The 27,443-nt window shown below is 40.2% G+C and overlaps 1 protein-coding gene across 3 annotated transcripts in view; it reads right to left on the minus strand.

The window, feature by feature from the left end:
* The window catches only part of HECW2 (HECT, C2 and WW domain containing E3 ubiquitin protein ligase 2), a 438,960-nt gene that overhangs the window by 361,182 nt on the left and 50,335 nt on the right, over positions 1-27,443 (minus strand). The gene's annotated exons all lie outside the window — the stretch shown is intronic.

Raw genomic sequence — 27,443 nt, forward strand, 5'->3', positions numbered from 1 at the left:
CTGATCAGGGAGCGTGTGGGAGTCTCTCTGCCTCCCTTCCTCTCACTTAATTGAAATATATATATATATTATATGTATATATGTATATACATATATATATATTACATTCCTAAATGTAAAATCACAAGCACCAAAAATGTAACTGATAAACTTATCAAAACACCAATCAATAATTCCAGTCATTTTCTGGAATAATTCAAATAGAAATGGACTTTAGATTGATTGCTATACTACACATTGCAGAAGTGGAAATTAGTTCCACAACCCACTGCATCAATATCTACATTTCATTTATCCAACAAATATGTGAGTGCCTAATATACACCGCACATGAAAATTCAGTGGTAAACAAAATGGAGATGACCCTGCACAGAGCTTACAATTCGGTAGTAAATAGTAAGCACATAAATAAGATTATGATTACAAATTGTGAGAGGTAATAAGATTGAAGAAACAAAGAGTGCTATAAAGGAATATTCTAGAACAAGGAAGATATACAAAGGCAAAACCAGGGGTATTTTAAAGTTAGAAGGACATGCCATTTCTCTGTGTCCTTAGCACTATAACCAGATCTTAGCACACAGAGGGAGCTCAACAGACATTGTCTGTCTCAGGACAAGAACTGATTCAATTTACAACGATTTAAAAAAAAATACATTTAATATTAATAATAGCTAGCATGTATTTAAGTGCTTTATATACATCACCTCAGTTCATGTAACCTTCAGCTGTATGGGTATTTAACACTATCCCTGTGCTACAGTGAAGGCCCAAGGCGGGGAGAGGCTAAGCAGCATGTCTATGTCCACTCTCCAACCCTTAGAAGGTGGCAGAATCAGGACTGAAATGCCCTGCCTCGTGTGAAACTGATTTTCCTCTGCCACCAGTTCCACTTTCACAGGTTCACCAGTATAGCAGACAGGCAAAACCCCTGTCATCAATGTCTCCCATAATTACACATCGGTAACTCAACAACTGTCCAAAAAAATCAAAATAAACAGGAATAAACAAAAAAGTTAAACAGAAAAAGAGTATGGCAACTTGATTCAGCTGGGACATCAGCACATTAGCCTATGATCTGAGGAACATTTGCACACTTTCTTATTTCTTGAAAACAAAGAAGTGTAAAATTCCATAATAAAAAAAATTCCATAATAAACTCTACTTAAACAAAAATAATAATTTATGCTAGGGAGCATCGTCTCCTTGCCACTCAACCCTTGACATCAGTCCAGTCCTCGGATGGCAAAAAGACAAAAGCTTCCCTGAAGCACTTGGAGAAAGATGGATGCAGAGTCACAGATTACAAGTATTGCTGACATTTTTCAGGTTTCTAGGGGACACAGGGATAATTAAATTTGAGGGGAAAAGGAATGATTGAGCCAAGAAAATCAGTATGATGAGAATTACGTGAACTGGGCACATTCACTTTTTTTTTATGTTTTTCTATATTTTCTATGTGTCTTCCAAGTGAACAAAGGACTAGTTTTTATAATTAGAGTGGAAAATGTTATAAAATTTTTTAAAGAACTGAGGATTTCTTTCATCAGTAATCTGTAGCACACATTTAAACTAAACTTGAGTTCAACCCAAGTGTTATATTACCTGGAATTTACTTTAAAGTATTACAGCAGGGCAATATGGAATGTATATGTTCATTAGTTTTCAGCTCTCCATTACTTGGGACTACACACTTCCAATGGTGTTCAATTGACATTGACTCAAAAGAACCATGCCCCCAGAGGCAGCCATCTTTCTCTCCAATCAACACTCGTGGTTTCAGTCATGGGTGTTCTAGAGGTTATAAACAAGTTTTCATTGGAAAATTAGCAGTGTATAAGATATATGAACTTATGTCTTCCATGAACTTGGTACAAAAATCTAATAACCAAATGCAATGTGTTATTATAGGTTGGATCTAAAACTGAAAAAGAATATTAGTGGGGGAAAAGTCTGGAGTTTAGTTAATATTAATGTGCTAATATGTTGATATCTTAGTTTGAAGAAATATATTATGGTAATGTAGGAGGTTAACAAAAGAGAAAATAGGGCTAGGGGTATGTGAAAACCGTATTATCTTTGCAATTATCCTGGGTAGCTCAAATTATTACCAAAAAGTAAAAATCTAGTGACCATATGGATTGTGACACTGACTAGCACCTTAGGTTTGATTCTTCAAGGCCCTGTGTATAATTTCTGTTCCAACAGACTCTTGTCCACCAACCCTGGATAGTTAACAAAGTCTTCTTGCTAGAATATTGTTGCAATTGTCCCAGGAAAACCTATCACATAATGTGCATGTAAAGAGCACCCAAAATGAGAGATTGCTGGGAATTCACAGAGCTTACAGAACAGACTACTGTATATTATGATTGTTTAGTATCTTCTTGCTGATAAACATCTTTAGGTGCAATGGAATGAAGTCTGAAACCTACTCTCACTGTAGCCCAGTAAGAAAGTTACTCCTATTAAAAGTTAGAGATGTTTAGGCCCTGGCCGGTTGGCTCAGCGGTAGAGCTCGGCCTAGCGTGCGGAGGACCCGGGTTCAATTCCCGGCCAGGGCACATAGGAGAAGCGCCCGTTTGCTTCTCCAACCCTCCGCCGCTCTTTCCTCTCTGTCTCTCTCTTCCCCTCCCGCAGCCAAGGCTCCATTGGAGCAAAGATGGCCCGGGCGCTAGGCATGGCTCTGTGGCCTCTGCCTCAGGCGCTATAGTGGCTCTGGTCGCAATATGGCGACGCCCAGGATGGGCAGAGCATCGCCCCCTGGGGGGCAGAGCACCGCCCCTGGTGGGCGTGCCGGGTGGATCCCGGTCGGGCGCATGCGGGAGTCTGTCTGACTGTCTCTCCCTGTTTCCAGCTTCAGAAAAATGAAAAAAAAAAAAAAAAAAGTTAGAGATGTTTATCAAAACAAATGAGCCTAATAGTCGTGCATAACCAGAATTGCTTAGATCACTTTGTAAAATACAATACAGGTACTCAAAACAGTTTTCCAACTGCAGTTTTTAATGACAGTGCATCAGTGTTCCATGGCTAAGCAAAAACAGTAACTCAGAGACAGGTATGTCTCAGGAAATTCAATCTAGTTAAGACTAATGTTCAGCTCCCATAGAAGAAAATATATGAGTAATAAATCACCATATATAAGAAAAATTATTGATAAGGTCAGAAAAATTTTAAATTTGGTTAAATAATTTAATGTTAAATAATTTAAATCAAAGTTTTTATGTTAAAATAAAAGATATAAAATAGAATATGACATCTGAATAATTATTAAAAATAAACTTCAAACTTGCAACAGAACACTTTGAACAGTACTTCAAACCCCTTGGGGTCAGTAGGCCCTTCCTAGAAGGATTTCAGTGAAAATTTTTGAGAAACATTAAGTGATTTTTATGTCCTGGTTAAAATTTTACAAGTAGTAATGTAAATTAATGCTTATAGACATGAAGACTCACAGGTTTCCAAATTGTAGTATTTCAACATTTAAAAAGTATAATGATAAAGATCTTTTTTATTATAGAGATCATAAAAGATTGAGTTGCTGTCCTCTCAAAGCTTATTTCTCTCTACTAGAAAAGGAGTTCAGTTCCCAGACAAGGGCTCAGTGGACGATGACTGAGGGAGGGGATGGTGATTGCACAGTGGTGGGATCTTCGATTAATGTTCACCTATATTTCTGGGAGATCACTTGGGCCATTATTTAACATGCCAAATTCTTCCCTCAATAAAAATGCCATAGACTTTTAAATACATCTCTTCAAATAAGTCAACTGCATAAGTGTGTGATGCAGTTCTCAAGCAATTAATTAAATATCAAATTAACAATGGCGCCTACATTACTGGAAATTGACTAATTAATAAAAAACAAAGCCACACTTATTATTTTTTAATTATATATATATGTTAAATTACATAAAAACATTACCACCATCCTGTTCATGACATGGAAGGTAGAACACACTCAGCCTCTCCTGTTTAAAAATAACCTGTTGCTTGCCTGACCAGGCGGTGGCACAGTGGATAGAGCGTCGGACTGGGATGCCGAGGATCCAGGTTCAAGACCCCGAGGTCGCCAGTTTGAGCGCGGGCTCATCTGGTTTGAGCAAAAGCTCGCCAGCTTGGACCCGAGGTCTCTGGCTCGAGCAAGGGGTTACTCGGTCTGCTGAAGGCCTGCGGTCAAGGCACATATGAGAAAGCAATCAGTGAACAACTAAGGTGTCACAACGAAAAACTGATGATTGATGCTTCTCATCTCTCTCCGTTCCCGTCTGTCCCTATCTATCCCTCTCTCTGACTCTCTCTCTCTAAAAAAGAAAAACAACAACAAAAAATAATTTGTTGCTTGAAGCAACTAAAAGTTAATAGTTTTTCCAGGTTGATGGTGAGAGTGAGAGGCAGAAGCACCAAGACTAGAACCCTGGTACCCTGGCATTATAATCCCGGGCTCCACCGACCAGAACATGATGCTCCTTCAAAGAGCAAAACAAAACAAAACAGAAAAGAAGGCTCCTCTATTGTGCACATCCAAGGCATTGTCAACGCCTCACTGTTCCATTGTTCTGTTCATTCCTCTTCAGATAGTCACAGTTAAATGGTCCTGCCTGCTGCTTCTCCTAATCCTCATACAAGCCAGAGAAGAGAGAATTCCACATTCTCATAACTTTCCATTCTCCAGAACTCCAAATTCACCCTTTAAATCTTTCATTCAAAGCCTTCAGTTAGAATGAAAGATGGGTTTTCTCTGATCTGTGCAGGGAGTTTGGTTACTGAGAACTAAAAGAGTAATTTGACTAATGAGAGCAATTCTGGCCATGGCATTCTCTAATAGTTTTCTCACGGACTGAAATTGAATGAGGTAGAGGGTTATAATCATATATATAAACAACACCATAAGGAATCAATGTTCCTGCACATAATTAACCTAACAGGATGAAAAGAATGCTCTTGTACTGAGAGAGCAAAACCATCCTACTTGAGTAGTTCACCCAAGCATTCAAAGAGCTGTTGGCTTTTGTGGATTCCCATGTGATGCCAGGAGTGATCAAGAATGATACATTAGAAGGGGGCTAAGAAAATCCAGGAGGAAAAATAAACAATGCCATCTCCATATACACTTGGTAAATGACTGAATCTTTTTGTAACAACCTCAAATAAATTCAAATACATTTAAAGGCATTTTGTAATAGTAATAATAATAATAAAGAGAATCCAGGTAGATTCTAGTCCTGACACTAATTCTCTGTGTCAGGCAAGCCACAACCTACTTGAACCTCATTTTTCTATCTGACAAGAACAATAACCTATCGTAACAGGCTCAAATGTCTATAAGAATAAACAATCAATAGGAAAGTATGCTGGAAAAATACAAACAAATACTAACAGCTGTTATGAATATATCGCCAGGGCCGTAAGACATTAGGTATGCCTCATTCATGCTCACTTTCCCTCTTCACGAAGACTGGAATCCAGACCTGACGACCTAACTTAAACCATGCAGATGAACAACGCTATACTTGGGGATGGTGAAACAGGAATTCGGAATGCACCTGATTGACTGTGAAGAACAATGACATCTGGACACCTGGTCAACTCACATGAGAAACAAACATCTCTATTCTTTTGGCTACTACAGTATTGGATTTCTTTGTTATAGCAGCCTATCCAAATTAGCACAGTTATTGACACCTCAACAAATGAGTTTGTGCAAACCAAATCCCATTCACAGACCTGTTTTGTTTGGCCCAGCCCTTACAATTCTGGGCTATACAGTACTTTTTATGTTTACTTAGATGTCAACATTTAATCGAATTTTTCATATAATAAAATAAGATTCCTTATAAAAAGGAAAATATCAGATGATCCAGCAACAATGAATTTTTATTTACAAACAGCAACAGGTGACTGGTACTCAGTAGACATGCCCCTTTCAGAGGGAGCCTGCGCTGCCCAGGTCCCCAACCTTCCGCCATTACAATAGGTCTGCTTTATTGTGTTTTCCTGTCCTCAAGGCTTAGTAAATATTTGGCTTTTCAAACCTTCTTTAAATAAACTTGTGGAAATTTAAAATTCTTGGGTCTGTATAGCAATAGATTAAAGTAGTTCATTTCTGCCAAACTCTTCTCCATGAAGTTCTGCCTACTAACTATATTATGTCTGATAGATAACCATTCCTACAGAGTCCAGACAACCATATCCTTTCTCACTTGGATTATAACAATAGCCTAACTGGCCTCCCAGGCTTCTTCTTGCCCACATATTTATTTATGGCATTAAAATCAGAGCTACCTTTCTAAATTGCAAACTGAATTCCCTCCTTTCAATGATTTCACATTTGCCTTTGGATAAATCCTAAATTCCTTAACGTTGTTTGTGGAGCTATCTTGTGATTTCCTTTAAAATATAATGAAAGAGTGAGAGATATATACTGCTCACAAAAATTAGGGGATATTTCAAAATGAATATAAGTGATAAAAAAGCATTTGATTTTTTTTTTATTAGACAAGAACATCAGAAAAGCAAATGACAAAGAAAGTTGTTTGATTATGCAAATGAGATGCAAAACCAACTTTTATTTCATTGGTGAAAATGCACTATACAAAAGGCTGAAAGTACTGGAGTATCTGCACGTTCCCTGACCCCCTAATTTTTGTGAGCAGTGTACATGACAATTATATATAGTTCAAGTGACTCAATCAGAAATTCACTCCTATTAGCATTGCACAGCCCCTGTATTCAAATGTCCACCCTCCAGAAACTGTACCAAATCCTGACTTTTCTATGGAAGGGGAGTAAACTTGTTTGAGTTATTGTATTTGTACCCTCTCTGTTCTAACACCTTAAATTATTCCCTAACACTACATTTAGTGTTTTTCAGTTTCTTAAATACACCATGTTCCCTCTTACAATGAATTCTTCAAACATGTTCTTCCTCATGCCTGGAACTCTCCCACCTCCTTACCCTTATCTAGCCAACATCTATTTCAGTTGACACTTCCTCTGAGAGATCACCTCTAATCTTAACAATAGCTCCCACTACCCTTGAGATGTGTTCCAAGCTTGACCAGGTGGCCGCGCAGTGAATAGAGCGTCAGACTGGGACGCAGAGGACCCAGGTTTAAAACTCCGAGGTTGGCCTGACATGTGGTGGCACAGTGGATAAAGTGTCAACCTGGAATGCTGAGGTCGCCGTTTCGAAACCCTGGCTTGCCTGGTCAAGGCACATATGGGAGTTGATGCTTCCAGCTCCTCCCCCCTTCTCTCCTTCTGTCTCTCTCTCCTCTCTCTCCCTCTCTGTCTCTCTCTCTTCTCTAAAAATGAATAAATAAAATTAAAAAATTAAAAAAAAAAACTCCGAGGTTGCCAGCTTGAGCGCGGGCTCATCTGGTTTGAGCACAGCTCACCAGCTTGGACCCAAGGTCACTGGCTTGAGCAAGGGGTCAATCAGTCTGCTGTAGCCCCCCGGTCAAGGCACATATGAGAAAGCAATCAATGAACAACTAAGGTGCCACAATGAAGAATTGATGCTTCTCATCTCTCTTCTTTCCTGTGTCCCTGTCTGTTCCTCTCTCTGTCTCTCTCTCTCTCTCTCTCTCTCTCTCTCACACACACACACACACACACAATGTATTCCAATAGCAGACTTCTTTCTGATTTTCAGCCATCACCTATACACCAGTAGTCCATTAATTAGTATAAGGGATACTAAAAATAGTTATCACTGATGAAATGAACAATCAAGATAAAAACAACCTAAGTTCCAGGATGACCTTTAAGAGTAGAGCTGCCTGTATACCCTGGCTTGTCAACTATTCTAGATAATTTCATGGTAGGAAATAAGTTTGTCTTGTTTAAGCACTGTAATTTGGGATGAATTTGTTATAGCATCTTAGCTTGTACCTTAACAAATGCACTTACCATATTTAATGTTTATTAGGTCTGGGAGGAGACCATGTTCTCCCTCACCTCTGAGTCTTTGCAACGCTATTTTCTATGCCTGGTACACTCTACCACTTCCTAATGTCAACCTAGCTAACAGCCTCTAGATCGCAGCTTAAAGGTCATGTTGGAGAAAGCCTCTCTAATCTTGAGGTTCCATTAGATCCAACAGGAGACCCTGCACCCATCTCATCAATGTTTTCACATATTTTACTGCCTGTTGTTTCAGAATAGCCTCTTTCCTTAGACACAAGATAAGTTCCCTGCAAGAATGGGGCACTTCTCACTTGTTTACTGCTGCATTGCCAGCTTAGCACTGTGTCTGGCACCTAAGGCAGTGGTCAGCAAACTCGTTAGTCAACAGAGCCAAATATCAACAGTAAAACAATTGAAATTTCTTTTGAGAGTCAAATTTTTTAAACTTAAACTATATAGGTAGGTACATTCCTTATCAAGGTAGCGCCCGCACGTGGTGTTTTGTGGAAGAGCCACACTCAAGGGACCAAGAGCCGCATGTGGTTCGTGAGCCGCGGTTGCTGACCACTGGCCTAAGGTACTTCCCTCCATCTTGGCCCACAGTGCCACCTGGAGAGACCTTGTCAAGTAACTTGCTACAATCTAGACATACCTTGATATTTTGGTATGGCTTAGTAAACTTTCCTGTCTAGGTTGCTCTCCAAAACACCTTAAGAAAATACATTCAAAATACATGGAGGTTGAGGAAAGTCAGATAACACATGGTTCCTTTAGTTAAAAATTTTTTCAGGCCCATAGCATGGAACTTATTTGGTATGGAGATAATTGGGTGCCCTCTTACTATCTCTCTACCTTGGTTAGAAGTTTAACTGTGATCAGATTTGGGGTTACCAGACATGAGGGTGGGGAGTATGTGAGGAGAGAGGAATTGGAGAAAGGTGGCCACAAGGTCTAAACTTCCAGTTACAAGATAATTAAGTACTACAGATACAATGTACAGCATGATGACTATAGTTAACACTGCTGTAAGATTTATATATATATATATATATATATACTAGAAAGCCCAGTGGTCATACGAAATGACCGCTGTTCTAGATATTATAAATTTGTAATGAAAATGATTTGTGCAAAGGTGTCTGCTAATTCAAACTGAATTACCCAGGGCAGGCGGCGAGGACGCCCCTTTGCTTAGTGCCCCACGGGGTTTCCCCCTTCTACTTGCTTAATTGCTTAAAGTAGAGTGCAATGAAGGAAACCACTGGCGGTACATTTCTTAAGAGCCACCGCTAACTCAATAAATAAAGGTGATTTAAATATGTTTTAATCCTTTTTGAGTTTCGGTCAGCATTACTCTGTTGTTTTTTTTGCATTTCTCTCCTGCCTTTGTTCAAGGGACTCATTTTGTCGAGACAGGCTTTTTTGTCTTGCATCTGAGGCAAGCCTTGTTTCTCTATGCTCATCAGTCTCATTTTGCTGAGAAAGACGCATTTGCTCTGCGACTGAAGCAAGCCTTGTCTTTCTCTGCTCAGTGGTTTCTTTTTGTCGAGAAAGCCATTTTTGTGCAGCTTTCGCTCCTTTTCTCTCCTTTTCAGTGCTGTATTTTCTAGGAGGCATTCTTAAAAGAAATTACGTTAAGACGTAGTTTTTATGTAAAACAGATGATTGCCAATGCAAACAAATGTTCACCTTCCCCCTGACCCGCTCAATTTGCGTTCAGCCGTGGCAACTTCACCCCATTGGCTAGTACAGTTACGCAAGCAACCAATAAGCTATCGGCGACAAACAGACACTTAAGCCGCATATAATAAAGATATATATATATATATATGTGAAAGTTAAGAGAGTAAATTCTAAGAGTTCTCATCACAAAGAAAAAAATGTTTTCTTTTTTTACTTTCTCTTTTTATAATATCTATATGAGATGATGGATGTTAAACTTATTCACAATATTTGTAAGTCAAACATTACACTGTACTAAACTTGTACAGTGATGTATGTCAGTTAAATCTCAATAAAACTGTAAGAAAATAAATTTCAATTGCATCTTAGCCATGTTTGTTTGAAGACCAAGACAGATACTAGACTAGTATGCTTTTTTAATTCTTTCTGGAAATCAGGGATTAGGCAACTGATCTTTTGGTGAACAAATAAATTATAATGTTGTGAAAATGTTCAAACCAAAGTTACCTTATCCCCTATAGAGAAATTGTAAGAAAGATCCCTATATTGGTTGGGAATTAGCAACCTATGACCCCCATCTACTTCCAGTGCTGTGTTTCTAAGACACTGACGTCTATCGTTGACATTGGACATTGCAGAGCTACTTCCATAACATAAAACAGCCTCAACCACCACAGAGAAACCTTATCTTTTAAATTATTTTGAATCATAGCAGCCAACAGACAGCTCATCTTTTGTTTTTCTTACCTGTATCTCACTTCCCTTTCCACCCTCCTACTTCCTCCTTCAATTTGTAGACTCTAGAATGGAAAAGGTCCTATTTTCCTTAATCTCCGCAAAATCATGTATATTCTTGTCCACGGCACCAGAAAAGAAATATGCAGATGTAATTTCATTATTGGTTTTCCATTAGCAATGTGTTTAATTAGGCACTGGTGCTGTCACCTTAAACTAGGCTGCCTTTTTTCTGGCTCAGCTTACCCCAGGATAAAACAGTATAAGGTCAACACGAGATTCCAGAATTTAATTAACTGCCTAACATGAAAGCTTTACAATCTTATATTCTTATGCAAACATAAAGGACAAGAAACAAATTTTGCTTGGGGCCAAACTTAAATACTAGCCTTGTGAAACATGATTACTGTAAATAATTTATAGTCTCATTGCCATGAACTAGCCAACCCAAAACATCTGCTACTTTGATATTGTTCATGAGCTATCAGCTGGGCTGGGGATTTGATTTGTTTTTTTCATTACAGCTCCCTGATTTACTGTTGCACACTATTCCCAGAATTCTGATTCATTTGTTTATACTGATAAGATGTGTCTACCAAAATGTTCCAGCTTTGTGTCCTAAACTAAATGAGATCAGACAACTAGAAAAGTAATATGTATAAATTATAATATCCAGGTATTATTTTAATTTTTCAATTACAGTTGACATACAATATTGTATTAGTTTCAGGTGTTCAACATAGTGATTAGGCATTTATATAACTGCTAAGTAATCACCCCAATAACTCTAGTCCCCATCTGACATCATACATAGCTATTATATCATCACTGACTATATTCCCTATGCTGTACTTTACATCCTCATGACTGTTTTTATAACTGGCAATTTGTATATCTTAATCTTGTCTCCTTTTTCACCAATCCCCCTAACCCCCTCCCATCTGGCAACTATCAAATGTTCTCTGTATCATTGTTTTTTTGTTTCATTTCTCCTTTATTTTGTTTTATTTTTTAGATTCACATATAAGTGAAATCATATGGCATTTGTCTTCCTCTGTTTGATTTATTTCACTTAACAAAATACCTTCTAGTTCCACCCATGTTGTTGCAAATGGCAAGATTTCATTCCTTTTTATGGTTGAGTAATATTCCACTGTTTGTATATACCACATCTTCTTTATCCATCCATCTTTTGATGAACATTCAGGTTGCTTTCATATCTTGGTTATTGTAAATAATGCTGCAGTGAACATAGGAATGCATATGTCTTCTAAAATTAGTGTTGTGGATTTCTTCAGATAAGTTCCAAAAGTGGGGTTGATGGGTCATATGGTATTCTATTTTTAATTCTATAGTCCTATTTCACAGATGTATTTCTGGACCACAGTAAAGATCCAGTTTCATTGTAAACAAATCTTCAATATGTGTCCTGTCCCTGTGCAGCAAAAAGTCCTTACTCTGCTATGTTCTTATATTATGCAGCTCTTCCCTGCCACACACACTGAACCGCTTATATGCCAGCATTAATACATAGGAATAAATTATTACTGACAACGTGCTCTGAGATCTCAATTTGGTGAACGCAAAACATGGGGGGGGGTGCACAGATTTGTTACTTTTCTCCTGTTTAAATAATACATACCTAGGGACCATGAAAGACTCTTTTCAACCTTAGAATAAGTGGAGGGGGGGAAGGGCGGTTGAAATAATAGCTAAATCTTCTATTCTCTTGTGCCTCAGTCCACCACCCATAAATATCAGATGAGAGGCCACATATTCTGGTGAATATAGGCCAGCTTCTGTGATGCAGGAGGGAGATTTGGGGCTCTGAAATATAAATTTTTTAAAGAGCCAAAAGCAGCGCCCAAGGACCTGTTTAACACGGAGGCCTGCCTCAGTCTCAAACTGTATTTCCACTGTCGGTCTCTACAAGTGACAAGGTGGCCCTCACTTCCCTCCTCAGTGGCTTCACCTGGCTGGACAGGGTTAACTGGAACAGACAAAGAGCACTTTCTGTGCTTTTCTTGCCTTGGATTGTATTAGAGGCAAACCGTCTTTCTACGATCCTGAGATACCAAAGTCAAATCCTATTTCAACTGCCACCTGGCTTCCTTATCTACCTAAATGGTGACATTTTTTAAATGGTAAACATTAAATTAACAAAGCAGCTAACTCCTCAACTAATCTGGTCTCCTTCAGGCTATCCCGACTTGTACAACAAAACAACTAAGAAGAAAAGAAATTGTCAATATAACTAAAAGACACTCTTCCTCGACTGCTAAAAAAAAAAAAGCTGGCCCAGAAAAAGCCACAGTTAAAGCTCCATTTTTGACAGCTCTCCTGCAGGACAAATAAGATTCCCCAGTTTGCGAAAATCAGTTCCTGCTTTTGGAAAGTTGGTAAAGAGTCCAACAGAAAAAAAAAAAAAAAAGAAATCTTGAACAATATTAAAATAGATGTGGGCTGGTCCTTACCACCAATGTGAGAAAGAGAGACTGTTTACTATGCTGATGACTTGTTATTTCTTAGGTCTTGCTTCTAGCATAATGCATAGAAAAGGACAAAAGTCCAAATACATCAATGTTTAGAAATGTTTTGTTCCCCACCTAACTTACATGGTACAGGTCGAGTTTGGGTGAGTCTGGAGTAATGCCTTGCATCATGTATTGAAAGGTAAAAAGACTTCTTAAAGGTAAATTATAAGGCCATTTATTATAATTAGAAGCCTCAAATACACCGCACTGTGTCAAAATCCCTTATCCCCTTACCGTGTACCTTGCTAGGTCGCATGTCTACAGCACAGTCACCCCTAAATGTATACTTAACAGCCTGGCTGTTCTTCCTCCCCCGTTTCACCTAGCCCTAATCACTACAGTCACTTTGGAAACGCAGAGACAGTGGGAGTTCAAAAATAGCAGAGGAAAAGTTAGAGAAAGCAGAAAGAGCTTAGATTAGACCTCAAGGACAAGCTGTCATAAATTCTTTTATATTATATATGTCTCTTAACTTTTATTCAGAATGTTTGAAATTGCTCGTTTTGATATGATATATTGCCTCAGATGTCATCAATTAGAGATTTAAGGTAATAAGTATTTCTTGTTGTTGTTTTTTTAAAAAAAACCATCTACCTCCGGGAGAATCACTAGAATATAAAGAATTTAACCAGACTGCTTTCTACTCTAACACCTCTCAGAAAACAGCTACTGAGGGGGGAAAAATGGACGATTGAGACTTAATAATTTGTGAAGATTTTAGAACAATCTGGAAAGATAAAGTGGGCCCATAAGAACTACATTGCATCCTACAGTCTCAAGCTCTATTTTTCTAAATGACCACAGTTGGACATGGAGGACAAACTGAACATGTCAGGGATTAATAGATCTGATGGAAGAGTAACCTGATATGAGAATACTCTGATACTCCTGTAAAATGTCTGTGGACTCTTAACTTTGTCCAGTTCTGCGCCATTAGTTTTCTTAGTACACTGAGGTAAGGAGCTTCTGTAGAGCCACAGGACCACAGTAAAGAGCTGGACTAGGAAGATCAGGAACGTCAGCAGGCACGTGCTCTCCAGAGTGTGTGTATGCAGCATGCAAATCTTAAAAGCTAGCAAGCTCAGCTTCGCAAAACCCCAGCTGCCTATGCATCTATGCCCCTATCAACTTCTAGAATTCTTCTATTGGTAAGTGTCCGGGTTAAATTGGCTCCTTTAAACATCAAATTCCCCTCACCCAACTCCCATTAGGGCAACTTCTTCAGTCAACATTTTTCTCCCCCAACTTCCACCTCCCCTTCAGCAACTCCCCTTCGCCCAGAAAAGGTTCTGAAAAATGTCCTGGAGACAAGGCCATAATGAGGGACCTGAGAGTTGGGAAAGGGAGACAGTCTGTAACCAAGGCAACCAACCCCGATATGCTAATCTAAGTATGTCCAGGTGCAGACCACCCCATGCCGGCAAATCCCTCAACCCCTGTATCTATCACTCCCTCCCGCAGCTTGCGGCTGACACCCTTTTGCTGGTCGGCCTGCTTGTGTCTAGTATTCAGGCATTTTTAAAATAAACTTTCCTTTTGGAACACACTAGCCTCATGTTTTGTTTGTCCCGCAGTTTCCACCTTTCAGTAAACAGTAAAATGAGCAATAAAAAGATAATTTCTTGATAACCTTTGTGTCTTCCGTTAGATGCCCGGATATCTTTATCATCTCCAGCTTGAAGGAACAAAGGAAATGAAACATCTTGAAAAGTTAAAAGATCTTCAGGAAGCACATAATCCAACTATCTGGACCAGAGCTGAGAGCTACGGGGCCAGTTACCCCCACTATTAATCTGCCAAAGCCAACTGTGCTACCTGAATAAACTGAGCAAGGATCCACCAAGTCAGAAGGCCGGGGCGATTCACCGGGTCTTGGATGGCTGCCTCGGTGGTGGTGCCGTGAGCAAGGTGGCCGCCGCTGTAACCGAACTAACCCAGAGCTCCCCACACATCACCCGTCTCATAGCTTGATCACTTAATTTCATATACAGAGCTCAAAAAAACTAGTGAAAGGAAGGAGAAGGCAAAAAACAATCCCTCTCGGTTTCATTTTGCCTATAGTTATTCCCATCCTGGGAAACAGGAAGAAAACTATGCTGCTTCCTTCCTTCAAATAAGGGCCTCCTGCTTCTAGGAAACAACAACTCAGTTACCATTATCACACAAATCAGCCTCAGTGTTAGAACCTGGACTCCCTAACACCATGTCAGAATTTCCAGGAAAATGCGTTCATAGACATAAACAAAAACAAGAAGCACAAGAGGAGGCTGGGAAACCTGTTTGGAGTTGAAAGATATGCTGTGTATATAACGGGACAGGCTGGGAGGCGAGAAGACCGGAAAGCTCACAGAAGGCAACAGATCCAAGAGGATGTCACACGTCCATCCTAGAGACAGCTAGCTAGATCCCAAGGGTTATAACTCAACTGAAACTGGGAACTGGGAATGAGGAGGTGGCAGAGCTCTTGGCCGGCCAAGCAGCCCAGACAAAGCACAGATGATTATAATTATTAAAAGATTTCTCAAAAAAAACCAGGGACTGCAAGAATCAGGGCAGAGAATAGGCCAGACGGAGGTGTGGCTGAAGAGTGCTCAGTAGAAACACTGAGTCTAACAGAGATAGTCAAGAACTCCAGCTGTTTCTTCACCGTATAGAGACCTCTCCCCTATATCCTCCGCTCCCTTCCACAGAGTGACTCGGCCTGAGTGTATCTCAGCTGCTTGTGCTAAACATAAACATGAGAGATGAGAAAGGAGAAAGTGGTTGTCAAATTTTAAAGGATCTATGAACACTTGGGGGGATTGTTTAAAATTAAGAGTCCCAGGCCCTGCCCCGTGAGATGCTAATACAGTAGTTCTGGACAACGCTTTGGCAAAAACTGAATCACTGTGGGGGAAATAGAAAGGATAATTTGCTAGCCATCGCACTAGCCAGAATTCATTCTAGCAGCATAAAAGGTACCCACACACTCTGTAATCCTCAGAGAAGTCACTGCCAGGGAGTTCTCCAGAACTGCCCTCATTGCATGTGGGGAAGAGGATGGCTCCTGCCTGGATTACTCCTCTATTAGGGCAGGCCCCTTGTAGCTCAGTCAGTCACAGACATAGCCAAATGCTCCCTCCACACCCAAACATGAGTCGTTAAAAAAAAAAATGACATCTTGTTTGAAAACTTTGAGTTTGTAAAACTCCATATGTATCATGAGCCAACAGATTGACACTTTTTCTTTTGCTAATATAAGTTTTCCTCCCAGGTCCCTTCACTTTTATTTGAAGGACAACCCTGGCGATATGAGGAAGGACAGAGGCCAGCTTGCAGGCTGCTCATCAAAACTTATCAGAAATAAAAGCTTAGTAACCACCTGGGAACAAGCTGTTGCCTCTATTCCAGACCAGCCTAGTGCCATGCGGTTTCCTTGGAGCTGAAATAATCTTTGAAAATAAGAAAAAATGTCTCTGAACAGAGAAACCAAGTTCTTCCAACAGTGAGAAGTGATAGTCTGAAAAGGAATTGTTTATTCATTTTTTTTTTTAGTCTAAAAGCTAGAAACTATTGCACAAATAGCATTAACAGTGGCAGAAGTATCCTGGAGTCTTAAACTGAGACCACAGATGGATTGGGAGAGAAACCGTGAACACTCCTAAATTCTTGTCTAGGGAGCTTAACCGCTGTAGGACCTTGGACAAGTCACTTAACCTCTGAGGCCAATTTCACAAATGTGTAAAATTGTAAGATTCCCTCCATCCCTCTCACAGGAGAGGGTGAGGCTTGAAGGACAGAAACACTTTATAAAATATTAGGCAATAAACATATATTTTTACCACTATGATTATTATTCTTTTAAGCTTTTAAAAATAGAAAGAACAAGTAGTCTTAATGATCTAGTCTTTGTTCTTTAAGTTACTATGCTAAAGAAATCTAAGTCAGTGAAATTGATCAGTACATAGTAACCAAATATAGACAAAATACTTGTACCTAAGGAATCTAAATTTAAAACACCATTATCTTTTATAGTACATTTTGTTTAACATTTTGTTAAACAAACAATGGAGATCACTCTGAGGAAGTACAATATTTTTAATCACTACACAGAATGATCACACAAGAAATGACTGGTTATTCTATTTACATGACAGAGAATGTATCAGGAACTAATTTAAAAAAAAACACATTTGGAAACTTAGCACTGTGTCAAGAGACTATACATAAAACTACCTTTAGCTTATCTGAATCCTTCCATACATCAGTATATATTAAAAACTCTCTGCTTCCAGTCAAAATGGCAAGTAGGTAAACACTGTCTTCTCGTCCTCCCACAATGACATTAAAATTACAACTAAACTACAAACAACCATCACTTAGAACCACCCAAATCTAGTTGAACAGAAATCCTACAACTAAGGTTCTACACAAGTAGCCACGTAAAAACTGGTTGGAGGAATGGAGATGTGGAAGGGGCTGATCCCACACCACATGTGGCAGTTTTAAATCGAGAGGGGTATCTCAGCTGCGGAGGGACACTACGAGGCAAGAGGGGTCCCAGCTCCACACCAAACCTCCAAGCCCATGGTTCCAGTGTTAGGAAGAAAAATCCCCAAAAGACTTGCTGTAAAAACTAGCAGAGATTGTGGCTGAGTGAGGCAAAGGGCTCGAGTGTCAAGCAGTACCGCTTGAAGGGCCTACGCATAGACTTCATCAGACTCACTGTGTCTGAGCTCCAGTGGTGGGACTTGAAAAGTGCCGAAGATACACGGGGAAGAACTGAATTGTCTGGCATCAGGGAGAGGACTGGAGCGGCAGCTTTCTCCCAGACAGAAGTGCTGGCAGAGGCCATTGTTCCTTTTCTGAGACACCCCCACATACACACAGAGCCAGTAGGCACACCCCATATCTGTGTCTTCATTAACCTGGATCACACTATTCGCCCCACACTGGTGATTTCCTGAGACTCTGTCCCACCCAATCTCCAAGCCCACTCAAGCTGTTTCTTTTTTTTTTTTTTTTTTTTATTTTTTTTTTTTTTTGTATTTTTCTGAAGCTGGAAACGGGGAGAGACAGCCAGACAGACTCCCGCATGCGCCTGACCGGGATCCACCCGGCACGCCCACCAGGGGCGAAGCTCTGGGGGGGTCGCTCTGTCGCGACCAGAGCCACTCTAGCACCTGGGGCAGAGGCCAAGGAGCCATCCCCAGCGCCCGGGCCATCTTTGCTCCAATGGAGCCTTGGCTGTGGGAAGGGAATAGAGAGACAGAGAGGAAGGAGGGGGTGGGGGGTGGAGAAGCAAATGGGTGCTTCTCCTATGTGCCCTGGCCGGGAATCGAACCCAGGTCCCCCGCACGCCAGGCCGACGCTCTACTGCTGAGCCAACCGGCCAGGGCAAGATGTTTCCATTGGATTTTCAATATAAACAACTTGCCTTGGCTCATGCTGTGAACTTTCTTAAAATCACTCAAATGTTCAAAAACCCCAAACAAGTAGCATGTGACCTTGGTGTGTACATCTGGCCAAATGGCCCCAGGCTCGGCACTAGAGGTAGCTGATCTTGGTTCACAGCTTAACCTCTCCCAAGCACCTCCAAGCCCAGCACAAGTAGCAGCCATCTGAAAATCACTCTGTTGCTCAGGCTGGGTGGCCCCAGGCAGGGCAAAGGTGACAGCTACCATATTTCCCCATGTATAAGACGAACACTTTTTCAAAACATTTGGGGTCTAAAAACTGGGTGCATCTTACACAGTGGTTGTGACATTTCAAATGCCACAGATGGAACTGAGGACGAGGCAATATATGAAGACAGTATTTGTCATCAGACACAGATGAGGACAAGCTAATGGATGGAAGTTTTGACAGTGATGAGGAGTTTTACGATGTCTACAACTTGAGTTCAATAACTTTATGTAACACTTTTTTTTCCAAATTTTGGACCCCAAAATTAAGGTGCATCTTATACATGGGGAAATATAGTAATTTTGGCCTTCAACTCCAGGTGAGAGAAGGAGGACGGGGTTGGGGGGAGGGAGGCAGAGCCAGCAAACCCAGTGGACAGCTTCAGACCACACCTAAGCACCACCTAACAACCTCCACAAGTGGCACATTCATGGGGCAGACTCACAGGGCACCAGAGCCCTGATGAAGCAAATCCTGCTCTGTGGGTTCAACCCCTGCATAGCACATCTTCCACTGTGGCCAGTTGTTGAAACCAATCAGCCTGCAGTTCAGTCTCTCCCACTGATATGCCAACAGGAATTGGCTCAACTACAAGAGCAGGTAACACACAGCCCAGCAGGAGAGCACACCTGAATCACTTAGCTCAGGTGAATGGGAGGCTGTGCCACTAGGCCCTATAGAATACCTACTATGTATATAAGGCTACTTGACCAAGAACAGGAGATGTGCAGCTCTACCTATTACACAGGAACAAACACAAGGAGGCAGCCAAAATGAAAAGTCAAAGAAACAGGTTTCAAATGAAAGAATATAACAAAACTCAAAAAAACAAAAAAGAAAAAAAACTAAAAAAAAAAAAATAGAGACAAGCAATCTATCAGATGCAGAGTTCAAAACACTGGTTACAAGGATGCTCAATGAACTTTGGGGAAGAGTAAATAAACAGTGAGAACTTCAACAAAGAAATTTTAAAAAACATAAAAAATGGAAACAGAAAACATGAGGAATGCAATAACTGACATGAAGACTACATTACAAGGAATCAACAGTAGAGCAGATGAAGAAGAGGACTGAATCAGTGATTTGGAATATAAGGAAGCAAAAACACCCAATCAGAACAGCAAAGAGAAAAAAGAATCCAAAAAAAAAAAAAAAATGAGAACAATGTAAGGTGCCTCTGGGACAACTCCAAGCATACCAACATTTGCATCATGGGGGTGCCAGAAGGAGAAGAAAGAGAGCAAGAAATTGAAAACCTGTGTGAAAAAATGATGAAAACTTCTCTACCCGGTAAAGAAAACAAACATGAATCCAAGAAACAAGATGAAATCAAAAAAGGCCCACACCAAGAGATCAAAATTAAAATGCCAAAGGCTAAAGACAAGAAGAGTCTTAAAAATAGAAAGAAAAAAGCAGTTGGTTACCTACAAGGAAGCTCTCATAAGATTGTCAGCTGATTTCAACAAAAACTTTGCAGGTCAGAAAGCATTGGCATGAAATATTCAAAACGATGAAAAGCAAGGACCTACAACCAAGATTACTCTATCCAGCAAAGCTACCGTTTAGTTGAAAGACAAGTAAAGAGCTTCCCAGAGAAAAAAAAGCTAAGAGTTAATCACCACCAAACCAGTATCACAAGAAATGTTAGTGTCTTCTTTAAGAAGAAGAAAAAGATAAAAAATGTGAATAGAATGGCAATAATTACACATTTGTCAACAAGTACTTTAAATGCAAATGCATTAAAACCTCCAATCAAAAACAGAGAGTGGCTAAATGGATAAGAAACCAAAACCCTTACCCATACTGTCTGTAAGAGATTTACTTCAGAGCAAAAAGCACACACATAAAGTAAAAGGATGGAAAAAATAGTTCATGAAAACAGAAATTTTAAAAAAAAGAGCCCTTGCCCCGGTTAGCTCAGTGGCAGAGCATCGGCCTGGCGTGCGGGAGTCCCGGGTTCGATTCCCAGCCAGGGCACACAGGAGAAAGCGCCCATCTTCTCCACCCTTCTCCCTCTCCTTCCTCTCTGTCTCTCTCTTCCCCTCCCGCAGCCAAGGCTCCATTGGAGCAAAGTTTGCCTGGGCGCTGAGAATGGCTCTGTGGCCTCTGCCTCAGGCGCTAGAATGGCTCTGATTGCTGCAGAGCGACGCCCCAGATGGGCAGAGCATCGCCCCTGGTGGGCATGCCGGGTGGATCCCAGTTGGGCGCATGTGGGAGTCTGTCTGACTGCTTCCCTGTTTCCAACTTCAGAAAAATACAAAAAAGAAAAGAAAAGAAAAGCTGGGGTAGCAATACTTAATACCAGACAAAACAGACTTTAAAACAAAGGCTATAACAACAGTCAAAGAAGGACCTAGCAATTCTATACATATTTCTGGGTATTTATCTGAGGAAACTCCAAATCACTAAGTGGAAAAAACATATACTGTACATCCATATGTTCATTGCAGCATTATATACAACAGCCAAGAAATGGAAGCAACCTAAGTTTCATTAACAGATCAATGGGTAAAGAAGAAGTGGTGCATATATACAATGGAATATGACTCATCCATTAAAAAGATTAAATCTTGCCATCTGCAATAATGTGGATGGACCTAGAGTGTATTTTGCTGAGTGAACTAAGTCAGACAGAAAAAGACAAATTCCAGATGAATTCAGTTATTAGTGAAATTCAAAAAACAAAATAAACAAACAAGCAGACTGGAAACAGACTCGTAGATACATTTTGATGGCTGCTAGGTGGGAGAGAGGTTGGAGGATGGGTTAAAAAGGTGAAGGAATTTAGAAGGCCAAAGTGGTAGTTACAGAATAGAAATGGGATATAAAGTACAACATAGGGTACATAGTCAATAAAATTGTAAAAACTGTGATGTCAGATGGGTATTAGATTTAGCAGGGTGATCACTTCATAAGTTATATAAATATTTAATCACCAGGTTGTATACCTGAAACTAATACAATATTGTACATCAACAGTAATTTTTGTTAATTTTTGAAAAATAAATAAAACATTCTTTTTTTTTTTTTTGTATTTTTCTGAAGCTGGAAACGGGGAGAGACAGTCAGACAGACTCCCGCATGCACCCGACCGGGATCCACCCGGCACACCCACCAGGGGCGACGCTCTGCCCACCAGGGGGTGATGCTCTGCCGAGACCAGAGCCACTCTAGCGCCTGGGGCAGAGGCCAAGGAGCCATCCCCAGCGCCCGGGCCATCTTTGCTCCAATGGAGCCTTGGCTGCGGGAGGGGAAGAGAGAGACAGAGAGGAAGGAGGGGATGGGGGTGGAGAAGCTAATGGGCGCTTCTCCTGTATGCCCTGGCCGGGAATCGAACCCGGGTTCCCCACACGCCAGGCCGACGCTCTACCGCTGAGCCAACTGGCCAGGGCCTAAATAAAACTTTCTTACCAACCTCCTCTAATCCAGCCTTCACTTAACCAATCACCCAAATGGCCAATGTTTTTAATTCCCTCATAAAACACTCCAGTGATGCCTGCTGGACTTCAGGGAGGTGGCCCTCCAGGCTGCCCATGTACCCTGTCCCCACCTGTTGAGATGTGTACTCCAAAATCCAATTGTGATTGTTCCCATACCTGTTTATGCCAGCTCTACTTGTTACTGCACTTATATAATTTAATTAAACATTATGTAAAGCACAGGAATGTGAAAGGCCAAAGAAAGAGTGATTTTATCTATGGAAACAAAGGTAAATCCTTTTAGAATGATTTGGTAAAGGCCAGTAACTAAAAATATTGGTCAAATTAAGAATGGGTAAAAAATTGAGGAAAATCTTAAAATTCTAGTAGAATTCATTCACATTGCTTCTTAAGGGTCTTTAAGTACTTTCTCCAGTGAAGAAATCAGAATAGGAAAGCACAGAAAAAATGTAATGGGTGCAGCTTAGGCTGGGAAACCTGTGAAGAAAAGTCCAGCAAACAGATGCCAACTCATCAGAAGACCTCAGTCTTACATCAAAAACTGGTGAGTGTACATAAAGATATTTTTACTCATCCTTTTATGACTCTGTTTTAACTGGCTAGCACAGTAGATAAAGTGTAGACCTGAAATGCTGAGGTCGCCAGTTCGAAACCATGGGCTTGCCTGGTCAAAGCACATATGACAAGGAACCAATGAACAACTAAAGTGAAGCAACTATGAGTTGATACTTCTCACTACCCCCCCACTCTGTAAAATTAATAAATGAAATCTAAAAAAACCCCAAAAAACAAAAAACCACACCATCAATAGATCCAAGAACTGCCTAAAAAAATAATAGCATGCACACACACACACACACACCAAAAAAAACCCTAAAGATTTGATCTCCATGTTTTGTAATATATAAAGAAACAGCAGGTTGAATTAAAAAGAAATTGAATGAAACAAAGACAAAAGCACAAATTAAAGGAATGCCAGGTAAATAAGAAAGAACAAATGTATGGAATTAAAATCACATTAAATACAAACAAGGCAAACCCAACACTCTGAAAACCAAAATCAGTAAAATGAAAACAAGAGAATAGTAAAAATTTGTTACCAGCTTCTCTGTTTCTTTCTAAGACAGTCTGTGCACACAGGTGTGCATGTATGTAAATAATGTAGCAGTAAGTATAAAATTTAGGATAGAAACAGAGATGGGATGGAGACACAGACAGACATAGATATATACTAGATATTCATATATCTATACCTATATAAAATAGAGCTTCAAAGTTCAAAGTACGATACACACAGACAGAAAAAATGACAACAGGAAGTCTGTCACAAATTGGCAGTGTCACTGGAAAGTGGCATTTCAGTGATTTTTTTCTATGTGCTTTTCTATATTTTCTAGATTCTAATAACCAAATATCACTATAGTAAGTAAATATTTTTGACATTAATAGTTGTTAAATACACAACTTATAAGTAAAGAATGTTATAGATTAAGATGTACATAATTTCTTAGAATAAAAAAAAATTCTTGCACAGAGCACTCAAGATACAGTTTAAGGGTTAGCCTAAAAAGAACAAATCTGGAAATGTCATAATATATTTTTTAGCATGTTAAATGTGCATATAAAAGATGTTCCATAGTCAATATAAAATGTTCTACACAAATGTACTCTATTAATATTGTTGACAGCAGAGGTGATTACAAAAATCAAACTTTCAAAAAAAAAATCAAACATTCATGTTGCTCTCCTCCATTTTCAATCAATCTGCCCGTGCTGTCCTTTATATTCTAATATTTAAGGCACAGTTTGTAACTCTTCTCCAGAAAGACCGGTAAATTGGTAATAATGTATCTAGAAAGCCAGGGACAGGCCTTATCGCAGTGATCAATTCAGGTACCAAGCAGGGAGCCCCACGTTCCCAGGTGTCAGGACTCCGCTAGGCAAGGGGGATCCAAAGACAAAGGAGCAAAGCGACTTCCTCAAGTGGCCTTTGAGGTAGCCACCCTACAAACTGCTGCCAGCATGTTAGGAAAGAGACCACTGTCCTCAGAACAGCGGGCAAGCTCCATTCAGAGTCAGACCAGGAGTGCAGCCTTGCTCCCATCCCAAGTCCTAACACAGGCGGGCTACCCCATCCCCAGCAGGAGGAGTTGCCTGACTGGAACTGGCCTTCCTCCCTGAGCCTCACAGGCCCTTGAAAGGCCAGATTAAAATGGTTACCATCCGGGGAAGGCAAAAGTGGTTAGTGCGGTCCCGTTTGTCCCTGAGCTGAGAAAGAGGAGTCCTTCTTTGTTAGAGGGAGAGTAAGGGGAGGAACAGGGAGGTGCTGGCCCTGAACAGCTGCCCCTCCCTCCTCTCAGGGCTCACACACCAGCTCCCACTTCCAGCCTTGACCCTCTCCTCTGCCCCAACCACCCCAGGTAACGAATCCCCAGGAAGTCTCAGCCCACTGGTGCAAAATTACATCACAATTCCACAGGTACCATTTGTGGGACATGAATTCCATCCAAAACCATATTTGCACAGCATGAAATAGGAATGAGAAAAATAATAGAGCTCCTTCTCAAACAGCAAATCAAGTCAGAGGTTTCTCAAGAGTATTTACAGTAAATAGAAAGCTGGCTAGATGACAGGTCTGATCTGTTGTGGCAATTCACATCTTCCTGTTGCCATGTGCTTTTTAAAAAGCTGGCATGCCACACACACCATATGGTAATCCCTGCGGGAATTCAAAAGGAAAGGCAAGGGAGAACAGCAGAGGAAAGACAACCTCCACAGGTCTCATACCTCAGACTGTTTGCTCAGGTCCAGACTTTGCATCTCAACTTTGGAAGGCTTTGCAACCCAATCAGCTGCCATATTCAGATTAGAACCTTCTCCTGAAGGTAAATTCACCCAATCATAGCTCATTAGATCTCAATGTGATTCCCTTCTTTGCTTAAACTACTTTGAGGTAGAATTCTATCTCTTGCAAACAAAAAGAAGTCCTGTTTAATACATAAGAGTTTTATGAGAGAGAATGGAATGGAAATAAGGAGAGTTCATGATATGATTTGAATGTTCCATCAGCATTAGTTTAAAGTAACTGAAAGCATTAGTTTAAAGTATCTACACCCGGGCAGGCTAACGTTCATCCTCGGACATCTTTTCATCCTGTGACTCCTGACCAATCCCACCTGCACTGACACATTCTTACACAGGGGTAGTCAACCTTTTTATACCTACCGCCCACTTTTGTATCTCTGTTAGTAGCAAAATTTTCTAACCGCCCACCGGTTCCACAGTAATGGTGATTTATAAAGTAGGGAAGTAACTTTACTTTATAAAATTTATAAAGCACAGTTACAGCAAGTTAAAGCATATAATAATAATTACTTACCAAGTACTTTATGTCATATTTCCACTAAGTTTGGCAAAATAAATCTTTATAAAACAATTTACTATAGTTAAATCTATCTTTTTATTTATACTTGGGTTGCTCTGCTACCGCCCACCATGAAAGCTGGAATGCCCACTAGTGGGCGGTAGGGACCAGGTTGACTACCACTGTTCTTACACATTCAATTCTCCAGGAAAGCTTGCAGTCAGCTGTCTCTGCTCCATTTAACTCTGAGTGGGGAATCATATATCCCACCCTTTGGTCCCAAGTTCTTAAGGAGATGCATCACTGGATCACAAGTACTGAGAGTAATCGAAGCCACTAAATAGATTATTAAATTCTGAGGCACCCAAGAGAATTCATAATTCTTCCAAACTAAATGATATGAATTCCTTCCAATGAATTCCAACATTTAAAAAAAATCATTTACTGTAGCAAAATGACATTCTCAAGAGTTTCCAACAACAGACTATATTAATATTTTCAATTAAAGGGAACAGATAGCTCCTATACCTCCATTAATGTGGGTTCTTTAAACACAGATTGGTTTAATCACAGTTGTTTATACTCACTGCTGTAAGAAATTCACAAGCCAAGACAAAGTAAATGTACAACTTTATGAATTTAGCTCTATTGTAGCTACCTTTTATGCAAATCAAGGCTGCAGTGTATTGCTTCGCTTCCTCCTTTCAAGCACAATGTGCTTAGATTCTGTGAGGACCTCCCCCCCCCCCAGCTTTTTTTCTCAGTGAACTCAGGCCATGGAGAGATGCAAACAGTTGTTTGCTCCTCAAACTGCTGTCATCATTTGTTTACAAGCCCCTCCCACCAACCTCAGCAGGTTGGATGACTTGATGACTAGTCAGTCTAGTGCAGTGTCTGGCAGACATTCTATAAACATTAATTCCATGGATTTAATTAACTCCACTTGTCAGAATGTTACCAGAAAATCTGGTTTGTGACCTTTGCGTCACTGTTTGGTTTCAAGTATCTTGGAAAGTACTGAAGAGGAGCCTTAGAAACTTGGTGTCTGCCCGCCCTTCAAAAACAAAGGGTCCAGAAACTTCCTTGCGCACAAGTTTTTCAACCTCTGTAGCATTAATCCTGCAGCCCTGACTACAACTGTCTGCCACAGAGGCTGGCGCTTGACTTTAAGTGTCAGCTCTAGACTGGACAGGAGAGAGACCATTGACCTTCAAGGTGCCCAGGCACGAGAGACCGCAGGATAGATAAGTGTATTGAATAGTGATGGAGCAACTTGATAACATACTTTCTCAGGGTATTTTAATGCAGCTTGCATAGAGAAAGCCATCATATAGTGGAAAGAGAAAAAAAAATAAGAAAAACTAAAATGTAAAACTTTAAAGAAGCCAAGAATAACCGAAGGTTGTGAGGACCCTAGGAAAAAGGAAGAAGAGAAAGAGAATACGCCTGACTTGTGGTGGCACAGTGGATAAAGTATTGACCTGGAATGCCTGAGGTCGCCGGTTCGAAACCCCCGGCTTGCCTAGTTAAGGCACTTATGGCAGTTGATGTTTCTTGCTCCCTCTTTCTCTTTCTCTCTCTCTCCTATATAAAATAAATAAATAAAAATCCAAACAAAAATATTTTTTTAAAAAGAGAATAAGAGTAGAAGGAAAAGACACAGCGAGAAGCTTAAATAAGTTATCAGGAAAGTACTGCAGCTATTGCTATGTGATCTGAAATTTCCTTTATAATACATTATAAAGAGTTAATTTATCCGAAGGCCACATTAAGAGACTACTGTAAGTTTTTCAACTATCTTTACCTCTAATAAAGAACAAAGGTTTTCACTTACCCAAATGGACATTAAATATGGGCTTGTCTTGTTGAAATCTGAAATGTTCAAGACTTGTGAATTAGCTACAAATACTTCAGGGGCACCCCACCACTCCATGAAGGGGTGTAACCTACCATGTTCACAAGGGTGGACTCAGGAACAGGGCCACAGGCTGGATGCTGTACTCAGGCACAGTTTATTTGGACTATTTTGGTAGTCCAGTGCCAACTCTAAGTTGAAATGAATCCTGCCTCTATAATGGCATATTTGCCTCAGGTGAACAGTTTAAGCAAAAA

Source organism: Saccopteryx bilineata, chromosome 5 (genome assembly GCF_036850765.1).
Source record: "Saccopteryx bilineata isolate mSacBil1 chromosome 5, mSacBil1_pri_phased_curated, whole genome shotgun sequence".
Taxonomy (NCBI): Eukaryota; Metazoa; Chordata; class Mammalia; order Chiroptera; family Emballonuridae; genus Saccopteryx; species Saccopteryx bilineata.